General features: G+C 43.4%; 1 pseudogene; it reads left to right on the forward strand.

Annotated features, from left to right (window-relative positions):
• The first annotated feature begins 21 nt into the window (after positions 1–21).
• Positions 22–19,040, forward strand: LOC119899490 (annotated as a pseudogene).
• The last annotated feature ends 1,213 nt before the right edge of the window (positions 19,041–20,253 follow it).

A 20,253-nucleotide genomic window follows, 5' to 3' on the forward strand; every position in this document is an offset into this window, starting at 1 on the left:
GTGCGTGGCCTGCTGCCGGTGCCGTATGCGTGTGTGGATGAGGCTGCCTGAGTGAGAGAGAGAGTGAGTAAGCCGTGTGCTGTGGCTTATCCTTGTCCTATGCGGATTTTCACCACTGACTGCCTGCCCGAGCGGCTCGCATCATCCAGAATATAGGCCGGGATTTAGACACTGACGTTCCCATTCAGGGGTTCCTAAAAACACCCGCCAGTCGTCCCGCTCTCGCGTTTGCCGGATATAGGTGCGGAGGGGGGTATAATTGTGGTTGCCCTTCTTAGCCGATCCCAGCGGATGGGATATTATCGGGACGTGGAGAGGATGCTCAGTGGAACAGGCGGAAGATGAGCAATGGACAAGGTAAGCGTTACTCCTCCTCTCCATAGCTGGCTTTTGGGGCCATTCATTTTCATTATAAGTGGATATACCAGTCTACTATTTATTGCGCTATGTTGCCGACCTACATCTCACTCCTGTGGCAGCCTTCCACGAGAATCTGTGCTACACATGGCAACCCGCACAGGGAATCCACTGCAAGAGCGTGTGTGTGTGTTCGATGGGGTGTAATGCATTATGCAGACCCCTGGGCGCCCTACTCCGCTCCATAGCCACCTTAAATATACAGTAGCGTAGCCTAGCACAGCACGCATGCGCAACGATAAACGTGGACGACGGGCTGCCGTTTGTTTTCTGTGTTGTGCAATTTGAGGCATCAGGCCAGATGATCGTGTCAGGTTTAGTATTTTAAGTAAAAATGCAGCTCAAGCAGAAGTCACAGTGTGCTATTGCAGCTGATTAGTGTCTACAGACAGCTGACCCCATAGAGTTGAGCATCACGACATGAGTTGATGATTTCATCGAGTGACTCTTGGTGGTGTTGGTCCATCTTGATTTTGTGGCTCAGAGAGTATCAGTCTAAGTTATGACACCCAGGTGAGTCATTTGAATGTAGAACTTACATCCGTGAATAAGTAAATGTACCCATATCCCAGTAAAACCAGCATGGGCGCTTTCAGGAGTTGTTGCATTATTCACAGAGCAGCTCCACAGTTTGTCCCTGGGTAACCTCATCACCCCTGTCTGTCTCTGTACTGCATGAGCTGTACAATATTTCATCATTTCACACATTAGGCTACGTTTAAAACTACTTTATGCTTCAGGGTGGATTTTGTAGGCCTACTTCTGGTTAAATGACGCCAGTTGGTGTTTGTGGATTCACATAATGGTGCACATATGTTGTTGTACTCAGACAATTTATCACAACGTTTTAACTTTTTCACAAGTCGGTTATTAGCTTGTCGAATAATCGCATTAAATATAACATTTATTTTATTGCTTTTCGGCTCTGGCCTAGACGGGTTGGATTCATAATAGGAGAGATGGAAGAGGAAGGCAATATATAGCACAAGTCAAATAGCTATGTATATTTACAGTAAGTACATTGACTCAAGTACTGTACTTACAACTGTGGGATAGGCCTGCTTTTACTTTATTTGAGTATTTATGTTTAATGCTAATACTACTAATCTGCTTTCAGAGGGAAACATTGTACTTTTTACAGCACTACATTTATTTAACAGCTATAGTTACTAGGTACCTTTCATATTAAGATTTTACATATAAACATAAACAGTCTGGCGGTGCAGTGATTAACAGTGGCACCTCACAACAAGAATGTCATGTCATGAGTTCAAACCCCAATTGCCCCGGCCTTTCTGTGTGGAGTTTGCATGTTCTCCTCGTGTCCCTTCTCTCTGGATGCTCCGGCTTCCTCCCACCATCCAAAGACATGCAGGCAAGGTTAATTGGTGTCTCTAAAATTGTCCTTAGGTGTGAGTGATTGTTTGTCTATGTGTGGACTGCCGAGAAATAGTTTCAAACACGTTATACAGCGCCAGACTTTAATAAACTTTGTGTGAATGTGCATCTGTGTGTGTGTGTGTGTGTGTGTGTCCAAACACAGCATTGAAGATGATTTTGCAGAAAGTTGATAGGGGCTGAAGTTGCTGAGCTTCACTTTCTTCTTTATGCCCTTCACTCTCTCTCTCTCTCTCTCTCTCTCTATCTTGCACACACACAAACACTCTGTCTAGTCCATCCTCCTCTCAGAGTTTTCTGTTTGTGTCCCTGCTGTGTGCATCTCAGTTCCTCTGTGCTTCTGCTGATGTTTGCTTTTTCGGCTGGATGAGGCATCCTGTGACTTGTGTTGGTGTGGCAGCCTTTGTGAACTTGTCATAGAGCAGCAGTGGACAGTGACATCCATTTTAAAGGATGAAGAAGGCACAAGAGTCTTTTAAAAGTCAGTAATTGTTAAATATAAACATTATTGTTTGTGTCCATGATTGTGGCAGTGGCAATCTGTTAATAATGTCTGTTCTGGCTTACTCGGCACAAGCTAAAGGGCCCAATAAGCCAGAACCACTTTATCTTGGAAAGTCAAATTTGAGTCAAACACAGGGCTGCCTTGCTCACATTGTCTTGTGTCTGATCCCAGTTCTTTAATTCTGAGTCTGATCCATTGTTTATGTTTATTATCTTTTGCTTATTTTTTCACATGGCTATGCTAAGCTAATAAATAAATAAATAAATAATGAGAGCAATTGTGAGCAATTTTCTCTTCATCTCCATCGTGAGCAAAACATGAATTTCAGGTAAAGCAGCCCTTTTAAATTCTAGTTAACCTACAAAATGTTTCAGAAAAAGATGCCAGAGAAATGCGTAGGCCTACTGGGAGATGAAGGGAAGCCTTTTTACGGGTCTGTGCCCAGGAGTCCTTTTTTCTCATAATCCGAATGTGGCATGAAATGAATAAAAACAAGTAAAATACACCAGATTATGACCTTATTGCATAACCATTACTGCAAAAAGGGATTTAGTCTCTATTTTTCTCCTTCTTGTTAGTTACTATTATCATTACATCATCAAATAGAAATATACTGCACACTTTATGAAATATTGATTAATATAACAAAATTGAATGTTGTTGTATTATCTAGTATCTTGTGTAGTGTTGTATACAAATGAGTTTCATTGCAGTATTATATACAGATATTTTTTTATGCTTTTGTTTGGTCAATACCAATATTTGAGTTTAAAACATCTGATAACAATATTTCTGCCTATTTGTCTTTGACATAAACACAAAATATAAACAAACATTTCTGATAAGATACATTTCTTTCATGAATTCTGTGCAAGATTTGTACTTATCAGCTGACATTATATATGTGCTAAACTAATATTGGCAGTTTTAGACAATTCATTGACAAGGCATGACACTATTGATTGTTACAGACTTTGTAGTGGTTTAGCCTTCAATAAAAATCTTTAAAGTAGGTGAACGTCACATGCACACAATTATCCCTAATTGAAACAATGCATTAAAATTCTAAAACCTGTTCTAAAACTGTTTTTTGTTCAGATCATCAGATCATTAGAAAACAGAAATAATTGGCTAAAAAATCTGAAGTTGCAGATGATGCACTGACACCTGGGAAGATAATCTTAAGAAACACATCAGATTGACTTGCCCGAGCATGAAACATGCGAGGTCCCGATTGGAACTGAAGGATTTTGTTTTTCAAAAACTCATAAAACTTTGCACATAATTCAGGGGGCAAAGTTTCACTTACATGTACGAAATTTTTGTGATGCCCCACACCCAACAAGAAGTTGCCCATTTTTGGTAATTTTTATACACTTTGTGCTTTAATGAATTCCATCCATCCATCGACAACCGCTTATCCTGTGTACAGGGTTGCGGGGGGCTGGAGCCAATCCCAGCTGGCATCGGGCGAAAGGCGGGGTACACCTTGGACAGGTCGCCAGTCCATCGCAGGGCTAAACATAGACAGACAACCACTCACGCTCACATTCACAACTAAGGGCAATTTAGAGACACCAATTAACCTAGTCTGCACTAGGTTGGTGGGAGGAAGCTGGAGCACCGCTGCAGCACTGCGCCGCCGCTTTAATGAATTCCTCCTAGAGAATTAATCCGATCGACAATTTTCACTGTGCACTCTAAACCCATTGCCGATTAAAAGTTCTACAAATGGTGAGTTTTCGTCCACGAGTGTGTCCGTGGTGTGGCGTCAAAAATCAACAATTCGCCAAGAAACAGGAAGTTGTTATAACTTCAATATAGATGCTCACATCTGCACCAAATTTGATATGGATAATAAGAGTCCCGCCCTGAACACATCCATATCCCTCAAAGTCATAGTGCCACCTGCTGGCAACAGGAAATGTCACTTTTTGCGCTGTAATGTATTACTTCTAGCAGGTTGGCCATATCAACTTGTCCCAAAGAGGAAGTTGTTGTAACTTCAGTCTACATGCTTACATCTGCACCAAACTTTACGTGGTTGCGTCCCGCCCTCAACACATCTACAAGGCAATATTCACTCAAAGCCATAGCGCCAGCTTCTGGAAAAAGGATGTAACTACTTCTATGCTTTGATGAAACACTTCTTGCAGGTTGGCTGTATCTACTTATCTACTCTACTATTTCAGAAAATCCTTAACATATTGATAATGTCATCTTGTAAAGCATGATGTTATCCGTGGCGTGGCAGAAAAGTTCCATGCTTTGCCATGAAAATGGAATTTGTCACTACTTCACTGGACACGCTCAAATCTGTACCAAACTTTACGTGCTTGATAACAGTCCTGCTCGGAACACATCTACATGCCGATATTCAATTATAGTCATAGCGCCAAGTGCTCTGTAGCGCCACAAAAGGGACCCAGGAATTGACGTTTAACACCTTTGTGCAGCGTCCAAAACGCGTGGCAAATTCACAGCTGCACCGGCAGAGCTCCAGAATCTGCAACGCAACCACCTCACACCTCGACATGCTACACGTACGAAGGCCCGCCCAACACTGCTTGCAGCTTTAATTCAATATTGAACTTCCTTCAAAAGAAGAACAAAACAATGTTGTGATCAAAATGATGTTTGATTTGCAAAGTATCACTCTCTTTAATGACAGTTTAGTGAGGTCACCCTAGTTCAGCTTTGGTCTGGTGAATTATGTCTGTTCTGTGAAGGCTTAGTCACAGGCAGAGGAGAAGTGTCACAGGAACCCTTGATGATCAATTCCCTTGATTCCTCTCCGAAATATGAATGTGGAATAGAAAAATGGGTTGTGTGTGTGTGTGTGTGTGTGTGTTGGCCTAAGCTACCAAGAGGCTTCATCAGACACCTGAGTGCCAGAGCTTTTGTGTGACCTACTTCCTGACTGGGAAATAATTATGAGCCACTCATTCAGCCGACATCGTCCATCATCAAATCAACTAGTGCAGCCTTTACCTTGAGCCATGCTAGCAACAACTCCACATGGATGGCAATGTTGTTCATGTTTCCCTCAGGATGAATTGTAATCACTTTGGTTTAACTTTTCTTCTAGCGCCATCATCAGGGACAGATTTCAGCTTTGGTTGGTTTATGACCAAATACCTGCTAATGTAATGGCATTCCCATCAGACCCAGCTGTAGCTTGTGTTTAGGGCTGATTAGCAAATGTTAGTATGCTAACACGCTACACTAAGATGGTTAACATGGTAAACATTATACCTGCTTAATATCAGCACGTTAGCATTGTTATAATGAGTTAGAAATCGCAGAAAAAATACGCTCCTTCTAACTCTAGAATTTGCCTGAGAATCATCTGAAGTTTTCTTCAGTATCAAAGTAATCCAGTGATATTTGGCTGAACAGACATTTGGCATAACATACTTATTATGGTGCAATTTTGCCAAGATGTAAACCAGTATAGAGTAAAAATGTTGTAGCCCACAGCATTACTCACTGAATTCAGAGAAATGCGTTCTACACAACTCAGAACTCAGAAGTTTCCAACATCCCACTAGAAAAGGTACAATGGAACATCACTCAAAGTCAGAGTTCCTACTTGTGGAGCAAAAACATGTACCCCGACTTCACGAGAAGCAGTTGAAGGACACCACACAACAATGCTAGCTCCTATTGAAGCACACGTAAATGGTAAACCATAAACTAAAAGGCAACATAAAATATATTTGCCTGTATTTAATTAAAATAATTCATACTATAATATAGGGCTGGGCAATAAAACAATAATGATAATTATCGCAATATAATTTTCCTCAATAACAATATAATAAATGTTCAATATATCGTCAATAAATATTTGCTTTAAATCATTTGAATCACAAACAAATTAGCACCTAATTTTTCTATAAAAATATTTATTTTGTTGAAAAAAAGAGGCCTGAAAAAAGATTAACTAATCATATTTGTTGAAAAAGATAATAATTTTTAATGTTCTAGCTCAGATTTGTGAAGTGATCCACTGTTTGATGTCAAGTGTTTGTCACATTCTGACCATAAAGAAATGTTTATCCACATAATTAACCATCTGGTTTCTTCAATTTTCACTCAGGAGCAAAAATCTGCCTTTAAAATTGAAAGAAATAGTGATTTGACATTTATCGTGATAATTATCGATATTGAATGATATGAAATGTTTTTACCGTGATAACATTTTTGGCCATATCACCCAGCCCTACTATAATATAGTAAAACCTGTTCTGTGTGTAAATTAATTGCAGATGTCTTTTCTGCACAAAGATTATTCGGGAAAACATTAAAAATGGCAAAAAAAAATGTGAAAACATTAGGACATATAGGACTTTTGCAAATTAACAACTGATGTAGTTAGACGTAGCAATGTTTTTTGTTCACTTTGAGGTTGGAGGCTGGAAACTTCAGCTGGGAGATTTCCGATTTCCAAGGTGTCTCAAAGGCAGCATTACTGTCGACATCCCAAAGCATTTTCCAAACATTACTATCCCATTGACGCTGTGGGGCACAATGTCAGACTTTAAAAACTGGTCTAGATCAGCCTTAAAAGAGTGAGAGTGACTTGTTGGTTGTATTTTTGGTCCTACATTTTCTCTGTCTGTCCCTTATAGGAGCATCCGGTGACCCCTGAAAGAGAAGAGGAGCCTTCATTGCCATAGCTACAGCTCCTCTCCTCCGCCAGCCTGCGTTCCCCCTGTCACCCGCCCTCTTCACCTGTTGAGCGTTTGTTTTTCACTTTCTCCATCCTTCATCACCTGTCACCATGACAACCTCAGCCCTGCGCCGGCAGGTGAAGAATATTGTGCACAACTATTCAGAAGCAGAGATCAAGGTATAACAAATGAACTCCTTCAGGTGTTATTGATGTGCAGCATCTTTTATGTGGGAGGCAGGGTAAACTCCTCTAAATTAACTCTCGTCAGATCAAAACACATCAGAAGAAAACATACTTTTTACACTTTTGATCTCTCACTGATGATGATGACACTACTACTCTGGATGAAAAAGAACATTATCTGCATGAAATGTAAGCACTGGCATATATGTGACGTGTAGGTTCGCGAGGCCACCTCGAACGATCCATGGGGCCCGTCCTCGTCTCTCATGTCAGAGATCGCTGACTTGACCTTCAATGTGGTGGCATTTGCTGAGGTCATGGGCATGGTGTGGAAACGTCTCAACGACAGCGGCAAGAACTGGAGACATGTCTACAAGGTGACCTCATGAAGACATGCTTTTTATGTCAGAAATCACTACTTAATTTAATTATAAATCCTCTCTGTAAATGTGTTTCTCTTCCTTTCTGCTTATTTACTCTTGATTTTACTGTTTCCTTAACTTCCCTCTCACCACAGGTAACTCACCACCTCTTCCCTCCCTTCACATTTTGCTTCTTTAATCATTTATTCAAATTTCTCCCTCCGTAAACACACTTCACCTTCACGCTTCTGTCTGCTGCTGCTTCTTCCTGTGTCCCTCTCTAGCCCCTCTCTTCCTGCCCTGTACTTTTGTTCACATGTTTGTCAAGTCAAGTCAAGTCAAGTCAAAGTTTATTAAAGTGTAAAATCACCAGCTGTGTGGTCCCAGTACACTTCACAGAAAACAGAGACACGTAGAATTTGCAGAAAAAAGGCTAACAACACATAGGAAACACACTTTAAAAAACAACAATAAAAATAGACAATTATAAAACTAATAATAAATAAATAAAAATTCATAAAATACCCTAGCCCAAACTATAAGCCTTCTCACAAAATACAGAAAAACCATCCCTAGCTAAAAGCTTTACTAAAAAGAAAAGTTTTTAGCCTACTCTTAAATATGGAAATGTTATTTGTTTCCCGAACCCAGACAGGGGTCTGATTCCACACCTGAGGTGCCTGATGGTTAAAGGCTCTGGCTCCTATTCTACATCTGGAGACCCTAGGCACTACAAGAAGCCCTGCATTTTGGGAACGCAGTGTTCTAGTGGGGCAGTATGGTGTAAGGAGTTCTTTCAGATGGATGGTGCCTGACCATTAAGGGCTTTGTATGTAAGAAGAAGTATTATAAAATCAATTCTCAATTTTACCGGGAGCCAGTGCAAAGTTACTAAAACAGGGGTGATATGATCTCTCCTACTGATTCTTGTCAGTATGAGTGCAGCAGCGTTATGTATTAACTGGAGAGACTTAAGAGATGTGACAATGTGCCTCGGAGGACTGTACTATGATTCATTCTGAAACCTGACTGAAATTTTTCCAATAAGTTTTTGCTATGCAAAAAATTCACAGTTGATTTGCCACGATTTTTTTCAAGGATCTTGGATATGAAAGGAAGGTTAGATATCGGTCTGTAACTGTCTAAAACCCCTAGATCAAGAGTAGGCTTTTTAAGAAGTGGTTTAATAACCGCTTCCTTAAAAAACTGAGGTACATAGCCTGTTGTTAAAGAAAGGCTGATAATATTTAACAAAGAAGTACCAACTGATGGCAAAACCTCTTTGAGCAGTTTGGTTGGGATGGGGTCTGTGAGGCACGTCGTTGGTTTGGACAAGGACACAACTGAAGTAAGTTGGTGAAGGTTGATGGTAGCAAAACAGTCCAAATATCGATTGAGTTTTAAAGGTGCTTCCCAGGAGACTAAGGGCAGGTCGGCATCCATTGAAGACAGGAGGTGCTGTTATTATTTTTATTTCTAATAACAAAAAAAACATTAAAATGGTTCATAAAAATGTCACTACTGAGGTCAAGAGGGACACCTTGTTCCTTAGAGCTGTGGTTTTCCCGTCAATCTGGCTACAGTGTTGAAGAGGAACCTGGGATTGTTCCTATTTTCCTCCACTTTCAGGTTTTAGCCAAGCTGCCATGCATGGCTCAACAACTATCAGATGGATTGCCGTGAAAGCTTGTGTAGACATTCATGGTCCCTCAGAGGATGACTCCTGATGCTTCCTTTAGTGCCATCTTCAGGCGCTACAGGAAGCATCTTGTTAAACCATTTGTTCCTGTATCCATTTCATTGCTCATATCCCTATACAGTAGTTCTATTTAATAATATGTATGTATTCTTTTTACAAATGCAATGTGTAGAATTGAGATGTCACAAAATACAAATTTTGCAGTACCAGTGTTGTAATCAGCGTTTTCCTCCAGGCGCTGACTCTGTTGGATTACCTGCTGAAAAACAGGATCAGAGAGAGTGGCCCAACAGTGCCGTGAGAACGCATTCACTATTCAGGTAGTGGACTGAGAGAAATCTGAACATCTCAGGAGAAGAGCTGGTTTATTGTTTACTGATCATTTGAATCTTCACTAGTTGTTACCTTAACAACCGCTACTCTTCCTAGAGTACATTTCATCACTGCACCCAACACAATAAACTTACATTAAACACTTAACAGTGAAGAAAACAATCAACTAGTAAAAGAAAATTTGAAAGAATTCTTATTTTGAACAGGTTGAGCTATTTTTTTTAATAGATTCTTGAGATGAAATTGTTGAGTCAAGAGTAAATATTTATTGCATAACTGAAAAATATAAAAAGCAGGAGTTAACATTTTCAGAAAATCATCAAACCAACTATAATTTTTTTCATACCATACATACTCTGATCAAACTGGAATATCATTATTCCCAAGGATCCGATTATTGAGGTTTTCCTGAATGTTCTTAACGACGACTTAAATCATAATTAGTTTTGAAAGTTAAAGTTAATCTCTAAAAGATCTTTTGTCTATGTGTGGTTCAGACGCTACGTGATTTCCAGTACGTGGACCGCGATGGCAGAGACCAGGGGGCCAATGTAAGAGAAAAAAGCACGCCAACTGGTATGTCTGCTCCGGGATGAGGAGCGGCTCCGCCAGGAGAGAAGTCAAGCCCTAAAGACCAAGGAACGAATGGCTGGGGGAGGCAGCGGAGGAGGCGGAGGAGGCGGAGGGGGTGGGGGGTGTGTACGGAGGTATCCCCCCGTCCTACCACCCAGGCAGGCGAACAAGCCAGCCCAGCATGGCTGTGCTCTATGGGGAGGAGTTCAGCCGCTCCAGAGGCTCTCCCTCTTCCTTTAACTGTGAGTACTGTGAGTATTTAAACCTGCAATAATATTTTTAATAATAATATTTTTGGCCAGTTGGGGGCAGCGGAAAAAAGATGTGAACACAACATTAACATATCATCACCTTTTAAGTTCATGACAAACTGCAAACAGTAGCTTAATTACATATCCAGCAGTACAGAGCAACATGATCAATCAAGTCCAATATTCTCTTTCTTTTAGCTCTGTTTTTGGTCTCCACCCTCTCCCGAGGGAAAAATCTGGATCTTCAGCTGCTCAATGCACCACCATTTTTCGCCAGTTATGGTTCTTTATCTGAACTAATAAGGTGATATTTATGCTTTAACTGATGTGTTTACAAACAATGTTTTTCAATTTTATTGAAGAGACTTTAAGGATGGGGACAAACATTAAAGAGTAGCACACATGCTTTTGTATGGGACTGGGGTTTTTAGAGCATTTTCTCACACACTGGATTGTTTACCTCCTTGGTGTGTTTTTTTTGTATGTTGGTTTGAACGTTGGACTTGAACTCTGGTGCAGATCAAACAACCTCTTTCTGGTCCGCCTCAAAGGCGTGGTCTCGATTTGCTGTCTCAGAGTTCCCCTTTGAGGGAACTCCAACTGCGTCGGTGACGACACTATGGGAACGCCTCTGGGCGTGGCAGGGCTGAACATGAATGAAACTACTCCAATCCAATTGGTGTTGCTAGAACGGTAGCGTGTGACGGCGTAACTGGAGGCGTATATAAGCACGCCGGCACACAGGACACATTAGCTCTTTTCTATTCAGCAGGCACTCTGGCATGTTAAGAAGGACTACAGTATCCAAACTGTTACCTGGAAGGATGGCAGACAGAGAGATGGCTGGTGAGCAATTCAGGCAATGTGTTTTCCCGTGCCCACGTTACATCACGGCGGGCGACACTCATACCTGTGTTTCCTGTTTGGGGATGCCACATGCCCAGGCAACTCTCGAGGGGGCTGCTTGCGGCCATTGCGAGGTCCTGCCCCTGAGGGTGCTGAGGTACCGTGCGGCTCTCTTCTCCCAATGGCAGGACAGGGAGAGCACAGGATCCCTGTCTTCCGGACTTGCATGATGAGTTGTGCAAGTCCTGGGACAAGCCCTTCTCAGCTCGTCTGACTACTCCCCCGCTCCGGGTCTATAGCGACGTAGCAGGAGTCAAGGGTTTTGGCTATGGGACGATGCCCAGGGTTGAGGATGCTTTGGCTAGCTATCTTTCGCCCAGTCATGCATCATCCCTCAAGGTGCCGGCGCTACCTACCAAGCCATATCGTATGACATCTGTTTTGGTGGGCAAAGATTACATGGCGACGGGCCAGGCTGGTGCAAGCCTACACACAATGGCGGGAGCAGGGAGCAGGCCCCTCTGAGTATATTGCTGAGCTCCGCCGAGCTACGGACTTGTCGCTTAGAGTCACGAAGGAGACGGCCCGCGCTATTGACTGATCGCGACTTCTGGCCTGTTTGGCGAGGCGGTGGACGCCGTCGTCAACAGGTTCCAGCATGCCAGGACGCAAGGAGAGGCGTTCCGGCAATATCTCCCTCGTCGTTCAGGGGCCAGGATGGCGACGGCTGTGGAGAGACGAGAGAGGGCCCAGCCGTCATCCAGCTCCTACCCCATCAGAGGGTCAGAGCCATCTTGCATCCCTGTCCAGGCTATGTCCCTAAGGTCCCATCCAGGATGGCAGGGTCCACGGTGCTGCAGGCGGGAGACTTCATCTGCTCTGAGCACTGAGTATTTACACTCTGTGCTCTTCCCGGTGGAGGAAAGCAGACCAGTTGCTGGTGTGTTTCGGGTCCCCCAAGGCTGGGCTCCCTGCTTCCAAACACACGATCAGCAACTGGATTGTTCAGACTATTTCCCTGGCCTATCAGGTGCGTGGGTTACCTTCACCTATGGCCGTAAGGGCGCACTCTATTCGAGGCATGGCGGCTTCTAGGGCCTTCCTTGTGTGATGCGGCTGGCTGGGCCACCCCTCACACTTTCATCTGGTTCTACAGTCTGGACCTTGCTTCTGCACCCGGCACCCATGCGCTCTCCTCCTAGTCGTGCCGTCAGGTTCTGCACGCTGGGGTTTCGGCCGGGGTTTCGGCGCGGCCTAAGTGGGTATTCTCGTTCCCATAGTGTCGTCACCAACGCAGTTCGAGTTCCCTCGAAGGGGAACGTCTCAGGTTACGTATGTAACCCTTGTTCACCGAGAAGAGGAACGAGACACTGCGTCGGTCCGCCACACCTCACCTCACCAGTGCCTTGCTTGTTAGGGGCGGCTGTGGCTCAGGAGGTAGAGCGGGTTGGCCGTTAATCGGAAGGTCGGCGGTTCAATCCCTGGCTCCCCCTGGTTGCGTGTCGAAGTGTCCTTGGGCAAGATACTGAACCCCGATTTGCCCCTGGCGGCTATTCCGCCAGTGTATGAGTGAGTGTGAATGTTAGTTTCCGTTTGAGCACTTAGGCTCAGTGTATGAATGTGTGTGACTGGTGAATGCAGATGTAGTGTAAAAGCGAAGAAAGGCGCTATACAAGTACGGAGCATTTACATTTAGAAAAAGGGCTAATGTGTCCTGTGTGCCGGCGTGCTTATATACACCTCCAGTTACGCCATCACACGCTACCGTTCTAGCAACACCAATAGGATTGGAGTAGTTTCATTCATGTTCAGCCCTGCCACGCCCAGAGGCGTTCCCATAGTGTCGTCACCCCCCTTCTCGGGGAACAAGGGTTACATACGTAACCCGAGATGTTCATCTGGAGCGGGTCATATCTGGTGTGAACACCATTTGAACCATTGATGGGAAGTCTACTATTCTATGTGTCATTTCATTGGTTTTCTCATGCTGTTTCCAGTGACTGGTGAACTGGTTTTGCATTTACCACCAAAATGTCGACTAGCAGGGGACAAACCTTTGCTCCTCAATTACAATGGTGCTTAAGAACACTGATGTATTACAAATATTCAGCAAAAATGAAGGAGAATGGTTTCCAGTGAACTGCAGCGTCGTGTGAAAGAAAAAAAAAAAAACTGGCTCAGCAGTACATCAAAGTACTGTAGTATGTAAGTACATGGAGGGTTTTGTTTTTGACCCGCTGACTAATAATCAAATGATATTTCTACCACATTACCTTTATTTACAATTTCTGGAGAGATTTTGCCTTTGTGAACACAAACCACTAGAAAATTTAAACAATGTTGCATCCTCACATTAGTTCTATGCAGAAACCGGACCTTTAGGTGTGAACCTGCCCTTAAACTCACTATAAAACTCTGTGAAGCTGAGGGGAGCTGCAGATTCAGGTGATAATTCATTATAGGTTCACCACTACAAGTGACTGTTTTCACATTGTCATTGTTATCATAAAATGTTAACTGTATCCGATTTAAAGTCTGAACCTATCTGAGACACTGAACATCTTATTTTATTTGAATGTGTGAATAAATGGATGAAGTGTTAACTTGTATTCAGGCTGATCCCTGGTGAAATGCATTTTGTGCTGTAGTCCAGCACTTTGCCCAATCCACCGCATAGATTATCAATACTGCAGCGTAGGCCTGAAAATATTCAAATCAACGCCTCCTGTGCCCCCTGTCTCATGCATCCCCACGTCAATCTGACCACTTCTCCTTACGCACCACTATTGCTCCCTGCCTCAAACTCCCTCACTTGTTCACTCTGCAGCCTCGTCCTCGTCTCCTCGCGCCGCCTCAGACCTGGAGCAAGCCCGACCTCAGACCAGCGGGGAGGAGGAGCTGCAGCTCCAGCTGGCCTTAGCTATGAGCAGGGAGGAGAGTCAGAAGGTAAAACAGCAGTGTGTGTGTGTGTGTGTGTGCGTGTGTGTGTGTGTGTGTGTGTGCATCCATGCTCATTGCCGTGGCGGTAATGTTGATGATGTCACGATGCCGCCCCTGCAGGAGCAATGCTGTCGCCAAGGAGACGAGTCTCTTTTACAGAAGGCCCTGGATGAGAGCAGGAGAGAGAGCCAGTCAGGGACACATGAGGAGGTGAATTTAAAAATGTTTGTGTGTGTGTGTCCACTGTACAGTATGTGTGTGTGTGTGTGTGGGTGCATGCATGCCACATGTGAGTGTGTGTTCGCATGGAGAGGTGGACAGGTGCATTAGTAGGTGGTTGTTGGCAGGCATTTAGAGAATGAAGTGGAGTTTATAGTGCACACTGTGCGATTGGGAGGGAAAAGAGACAAAAAGATGCAGATCAGCATAATGAGCGAGGTTCGAGAGAAAAACTGTAGAGCTGAGAGAGGAGAAAGAGGTGCCTGCTGAATGATAATGACTTTGTCTTGTCTAACCTTGAGCTCAGCATGACATTTCCCTGAGAGTATACTCCTTATCTTTTAGTGCACCAGCTCCCTTACTCACTGGCCTGTCAACAAGCCAATCAGAGTCACCAGCTGCCTTATGTAAAGGTCCCCGCGGCTCGTAATTGGTTATAATGTGTTGCTTATCGTAGAATTCTCTGTACTTTTATGTGCTCCATAAGATGAAGCTTCTCACAAACTCCTTGGCATATTCAGAAGGTCAGATACATGTCATAGATCACCTTGTTTGTCTGTCCTGTCTATCATCACTTTGGCCTTTTAACTGATACTTTTAATTCATTACAAAATACAATAGGTGTCCCAAGATTATAGATCAAGTAAAGATCATCTCATGGTGTAATGAGGTGTGAGACATCCAACATTGTGTCCCTGAGCAAGACACTTAACCCCTAGTTGCTCCAGAGGCGTGCGACCTCTGACATGTATAGCAATTGTAAGTCGCTTTAGATAAAAGTGTCAGCTAAATTAGTAAATGTTTCTGTCCATCTAAATGTTTCTGTAAGACATGCAAGAATAAGTAATTGTGTTTTAAAGTATGTGTCACCTGCATTATATAATCACTGTAACGGTACATCCAGTAATAGAAATGTTTGGCACAGATTTACAGAAAGCCCTTTTGCTCCCTCTGTAGTCAGCCATGCTGGACTTGGTGGACATATTTGGCCCTTCATCTGAGGCCCCACCTCCACGTACTGACCCTTGGGACTCTACCCAGCCCACCTGTAATGTCACCTCTGACCCCTGGGACTCTGTAGGTGGGTGGTTCATCACAGACACACACACACACACACACACACACACATAAAGGCCAACTGGACTTACAGTATCTCTCGGTGTCTTTTCCGATTCTGTAAGTTTGTGTGTCTTTGAAGTTTCACACAGAGTTTTGTGTTTTTCCGTCCATCTCTCATCACAGCAGTCCACTCCAGCACTCCTGTGATTGGCAGCCCTTGGACTGCCCCTCCCTCATCCTCCAACGCATCCAATCCTTGGGCTTCGTGTGCCAACTCGCATGCAGACCCCTGGGAAGCAGCGCCTGTCTCCTCCAGTCCTGTCAATCATGAGTGGGACAGCCCGACAGACGGAGGTACCTTTCACAAACACCAGCACCATCAAAGTGCAAAGACATTGTAGTTTTCAGTGCCAGCCCAAATATTTAAGACTGTGCTGATTTCAATTTGTCATGCAGGTGGTGATGGGATAGATCCCTTTGCTGATCAGGAAGAAGAGAAGCCTAAACAAGAGGTCCCTCAAGTGTCCTCGCCTCAAACTGCAAGTCCCACAGGTAGTCCCACAAGCCAGAAGCACTGTGGGTTTTACTGTACATTTAGATATACAGAAGCAGTAAGTCTCCTGCATTGATTGTGGTTGGAAAGAAAAAAATCTTGCTTATGGACAGCTGGTAGACTGACTATAAGATAACATACTGTATGCACACAGAGCAGCAACACCAAAGGTAGCCTACTGTGGTGTTCACATTTAGTGTGTATCAGAATCAGAATCAAAATCAGAAAGAGCTTTATGGCCAAGTAGTATTTTACATGTATGAAGAATTTGCTATAGGGCTCAGGTGCTAGACATAAAGATACAGTTTACAGAAATAGATTTAAAAATATTTAAATATGGAATAAACACATAAAACTTATAAAAGAATTGTCAAACTATGTTTAAAAGAAAAACAAAACAATGTGGCAGTTATTTACATGTTCATGACTCTGGATTTGTGTTGTCCGAACATATTACAGGGGGAGAGGATTTGTATAAATATATAAATAAATAACATATTTATAATATTAATGAGTGTATATATATATATTTATAAATATATAAAATTGACAAAATATTAAATAATAATAAGGAAATATTGTAATGCATGTATGTAATGCATTAAATGTCCTATGAATGGACACAGTAACCAAAACACTGGCATAGTTTAATGTAATCTGTATTCCTTTAGTGAGACTTTTATTTCATTTTATTTCAAACTGGTTTTAAATAAACATTGTTTTTGGCATCCAAAAGTGGTTACAATGTACTGCGGTGCAGGACAAAACACAAACTACAAACATGTCTCTGAACCAGAACATTATAAGTGTCACAGGGTCACTATTGCAATGGATTCATTGTAACATACAGAAAGGATTCCTTGTTAATGCATCCACTTGCTACCACTTATCTTATACAGATGGGTGACAAATAATGAAGAAACGAATGAAGAAACATAACTGAAGAAACATGTAAACATCAGGGAAACCCATTAAATGCCAACACCAAATCTGAAGGATACTTCCTGTCTGTGGAATATATCCTTACCAGATCTACAGAAATTCACTAAGTGTCCAAATAAGGTTATTGTTCACCCCTTGTCATGATCGGCCGAGTGACTGACAGATTTAAGCCCAAACACAAGACACCAGAGAGCAGGATACAGTTAGCAATATTTATTGAACACTCACGGTAACTGAGGGTGTACACAAAGCGATGCAGATAAAGTCCAAAACAAGGTTCATGCAGTCCACACAGTGCAAAAAGCAAAAATCCACAGCAGGCAGGTTACTTCAGTGCATCATTATAAACTCAGCTGCGTCAGTCAGTCGACAGGCAGGCAGACAGGAGAGACTGCGTGTGACCTAGAGATTTGAAGAGTGCCCGGCTGTCAACTTTGGCTTACTTTAGCTAAGCAACTGATCCTATCATGACCTGGGGAAACCTGTGTGTTAGTACGCATAAATAATTCCTTCACAATAACAAATTCATAAGCTTCCTTGTAGGGCATGAGAGCTCACTGGATGGTTTAAAAATTATTTGAATCATATGGCCTTCACCGTTACCAGACTTCAACCTAGTTGAGAAAAGAAGAAGATTTTAGAGAAACATGTTCACCACCTTCATCAAAAACACAATATCAGTGACAAGGAGTAATGAATCTGTTCAAGAGCTGACTATGTCATGTGTGCATGTTGTGTTCCTTTAATTTGTCACCCATGCAGCTTACAACATCACACTGCATCCTCTATGACAATTTTATAACCTTTTTTTCATTTACCGGTGCAGACGCAGAGCTGTTTGGGGTAAAGGCAGACTCTGACCCATTTGCTGAAGCAGATTCCAAGCCAGATCCATTTGGGACAGAACCTTCGGTGAAACCCCAGGTCAACGGACGAGAGTCGGCCAGCCCAGAGATGTTTGACCTGTCTCGGCTAGCACCCCCACTCAGCGTCGTCACACGTGTGTGTCGAACCCCAGAGGCCTTTCTGGGACCTACGGGGGCCTCGCTGGTCAATTTAGATGCTCTGATACCCTCCAACCCCCCTAGCAAGATGCCAAACAACCCCTTCCTCTTAGGTAACAAACAGCTATTCAAGAACATGCTCTACTTGCAGAAACATGACTGTGCTATTATTAAAACGTTCTCCGAATTCTGTCTCCTCAGGTCTGAGTGCTCCGTCTCCCACTAACCCCTTCCACTGCGACCAGCCTCGCCTCACCCTCAACCAAATGCGGCCATCCTCTACATCCCCACTGCCCCCCCACATGCTCTCCTACAGCCCGTCACTGCCCCTGCCCCTGCACCACCAGCCACCCACCCTCCCCTCCTCTCTCACGCAACCTCCTGCCGGACTCCTGGACCTTCCCTCTAACCTCCCACAGCCCCTGCTTCCCCTTTCTCCACGACCGGCGCCCCACACTCAGTCGCAGACACAGACACACAGCCACAACCCCTTCCTCTGAGACTTCTGCGTCTTTCAAGCTCTGGCCTGCAGAGGGAGATGAGGGAATGGACTCTTTTTGGATGAGTCTGTGCTGACTACAATGAGATTAGTTTAAATGAGCCTGAACCGCACTGCGGATTCCTGGTCTGATGTCAAGGTGCACACTTAAAGTCCACTTGAAGCGGATCAGTCTTGGACTGGATGTATTTGTGTCCGTCTAAAGACACATCAGCTGCTAAATAACCTGAACTCTTGAAGAAAAGCGAACTCACGCGCTCACACAAACACCCACGCACACCCACATGCACTCAGGCGCACTTGTAGGTGCACAAACACAATCATGCACACACCACCAAACAAACAGGGTGTATCTTAACAGTCCCCTTGATGCCTTTTTTCCCCATCAACTCCGAGCACCCTTTGACCACAGAGACAGAACTGTTCCTTTTAAAAGCCACATGCTTTGATTGTCCACAGAGTTTCACAAGGACCCTTACTGCTGCTGCTTCACCGACGAAAGCATGAATGCATCCCACCCCTAGACTCCAAACTATTCTATCCTGCTGAGCACCTGAGAAGAGATCTTCATGATGATATCTATTTACATTGCCTTGTTACTTTGCAAGATCAATAGCATCTGGTCCTAAGTTAGTTACGTTATTTGTCCTTTAAGGCAAGCAGCCCCTGAAGGATCCAGGTGGACTAAAAACTGGACTAAATCAGCCAAAATCTAGACCTTACTGTCTCAATCTGGACCTAAACTGATCACTGATTGTACCCTATCGGACCCGTGTGCCTGTCTCTACAGCTGATCCACAATGCATTCCCAGCTGGTTGATATTGGCGCCATTGAAGAGGACCTCAGGGAGACCACTCTGTCCCTCCTCCAATTAGATTCAACCTTAATGAACGGAAAGGCATTTGTCTACAGATGAAAAAAACAAAAACACCAATGACTATATTTCATAAAAATGAGGCATGAAGAGATAAAGGAGGAGTAAAGGAAAGATAAAGAGAAGTAAGGTAAAATGAATACAGATAATACCCTGATGTAGTGAGCCATAGCTCCTGTCCTCTGCTCCTCGTTCACTTCTGTGTTAGGAACAAAATAATCTGACAAGACGAGTCATTTGGTCACCACTGCACTGAACCTGGACTTGAATGTGAAACGCCTGCCTATAGATACACACAGGCTTGGTACATAAGTATTTATCAGAATGATACCTATAAAGTATTATGAAATAGTATACCAATAAATGAATGGTGTTTGCATTATAATTTCTGAAGTGCATATGATTCAGTGTTATGAATTAATTTGTCTTTTCATCTGTTGCAGATCATTGCTGTGTACACTTCATTACACAGTACATTCGCCACTGTTCAGCAAAAGTTACACACTTAAAGGGAGAGTAAGTGATTCTGCAGATGGATTGTTGATATTTGACCTCAACTGCAAAAAAAACACGCTCCTCCCTTCAGTGCTCCCCCCAAATTTTAAATCTCTGAGGTTTCTCCAGCTTTGAAACGCCCTTGCCTGGTCGTTTAACTTTATCCTCTGCCTGGAGCCCATCTCTCCCACTGCCACCCCCATCACTCCTGTGCACAAGCACTAAAGGAGCATTTATACTCCTGCGTAGGGTCTACGTGCGAACCTTACGGCGTAGGCTACGCACGTAACCATGCATTTATACTTGTGCGTAGGTGTGTCCGTCATTTTGCAATTACACCCCAAACGCTAGTCGGCAGTAGCGCTACAGCATCCACTGTGTGACTTTTGCTGGCCGAGCAGGCTAACTTCCGGTTTAGCGCT

Source organism: Micropterus salmoides, unplaced genomic scaffold (genome assembly GCF_014851395.1).
Source record: "Micropterus salmoides isolate LMB-PRFRI ecotype aquatic unplaced genomic scaffold, ASM1485139v1 Ms_hic_scaffold_12, whole genome shotgun sequence".
NCBI lineage: Eukaryota > Metazoa > Chordata > Actinopteri > Centrarchiformes > Centrarchidae > Micropterus > Micropterus salmoides.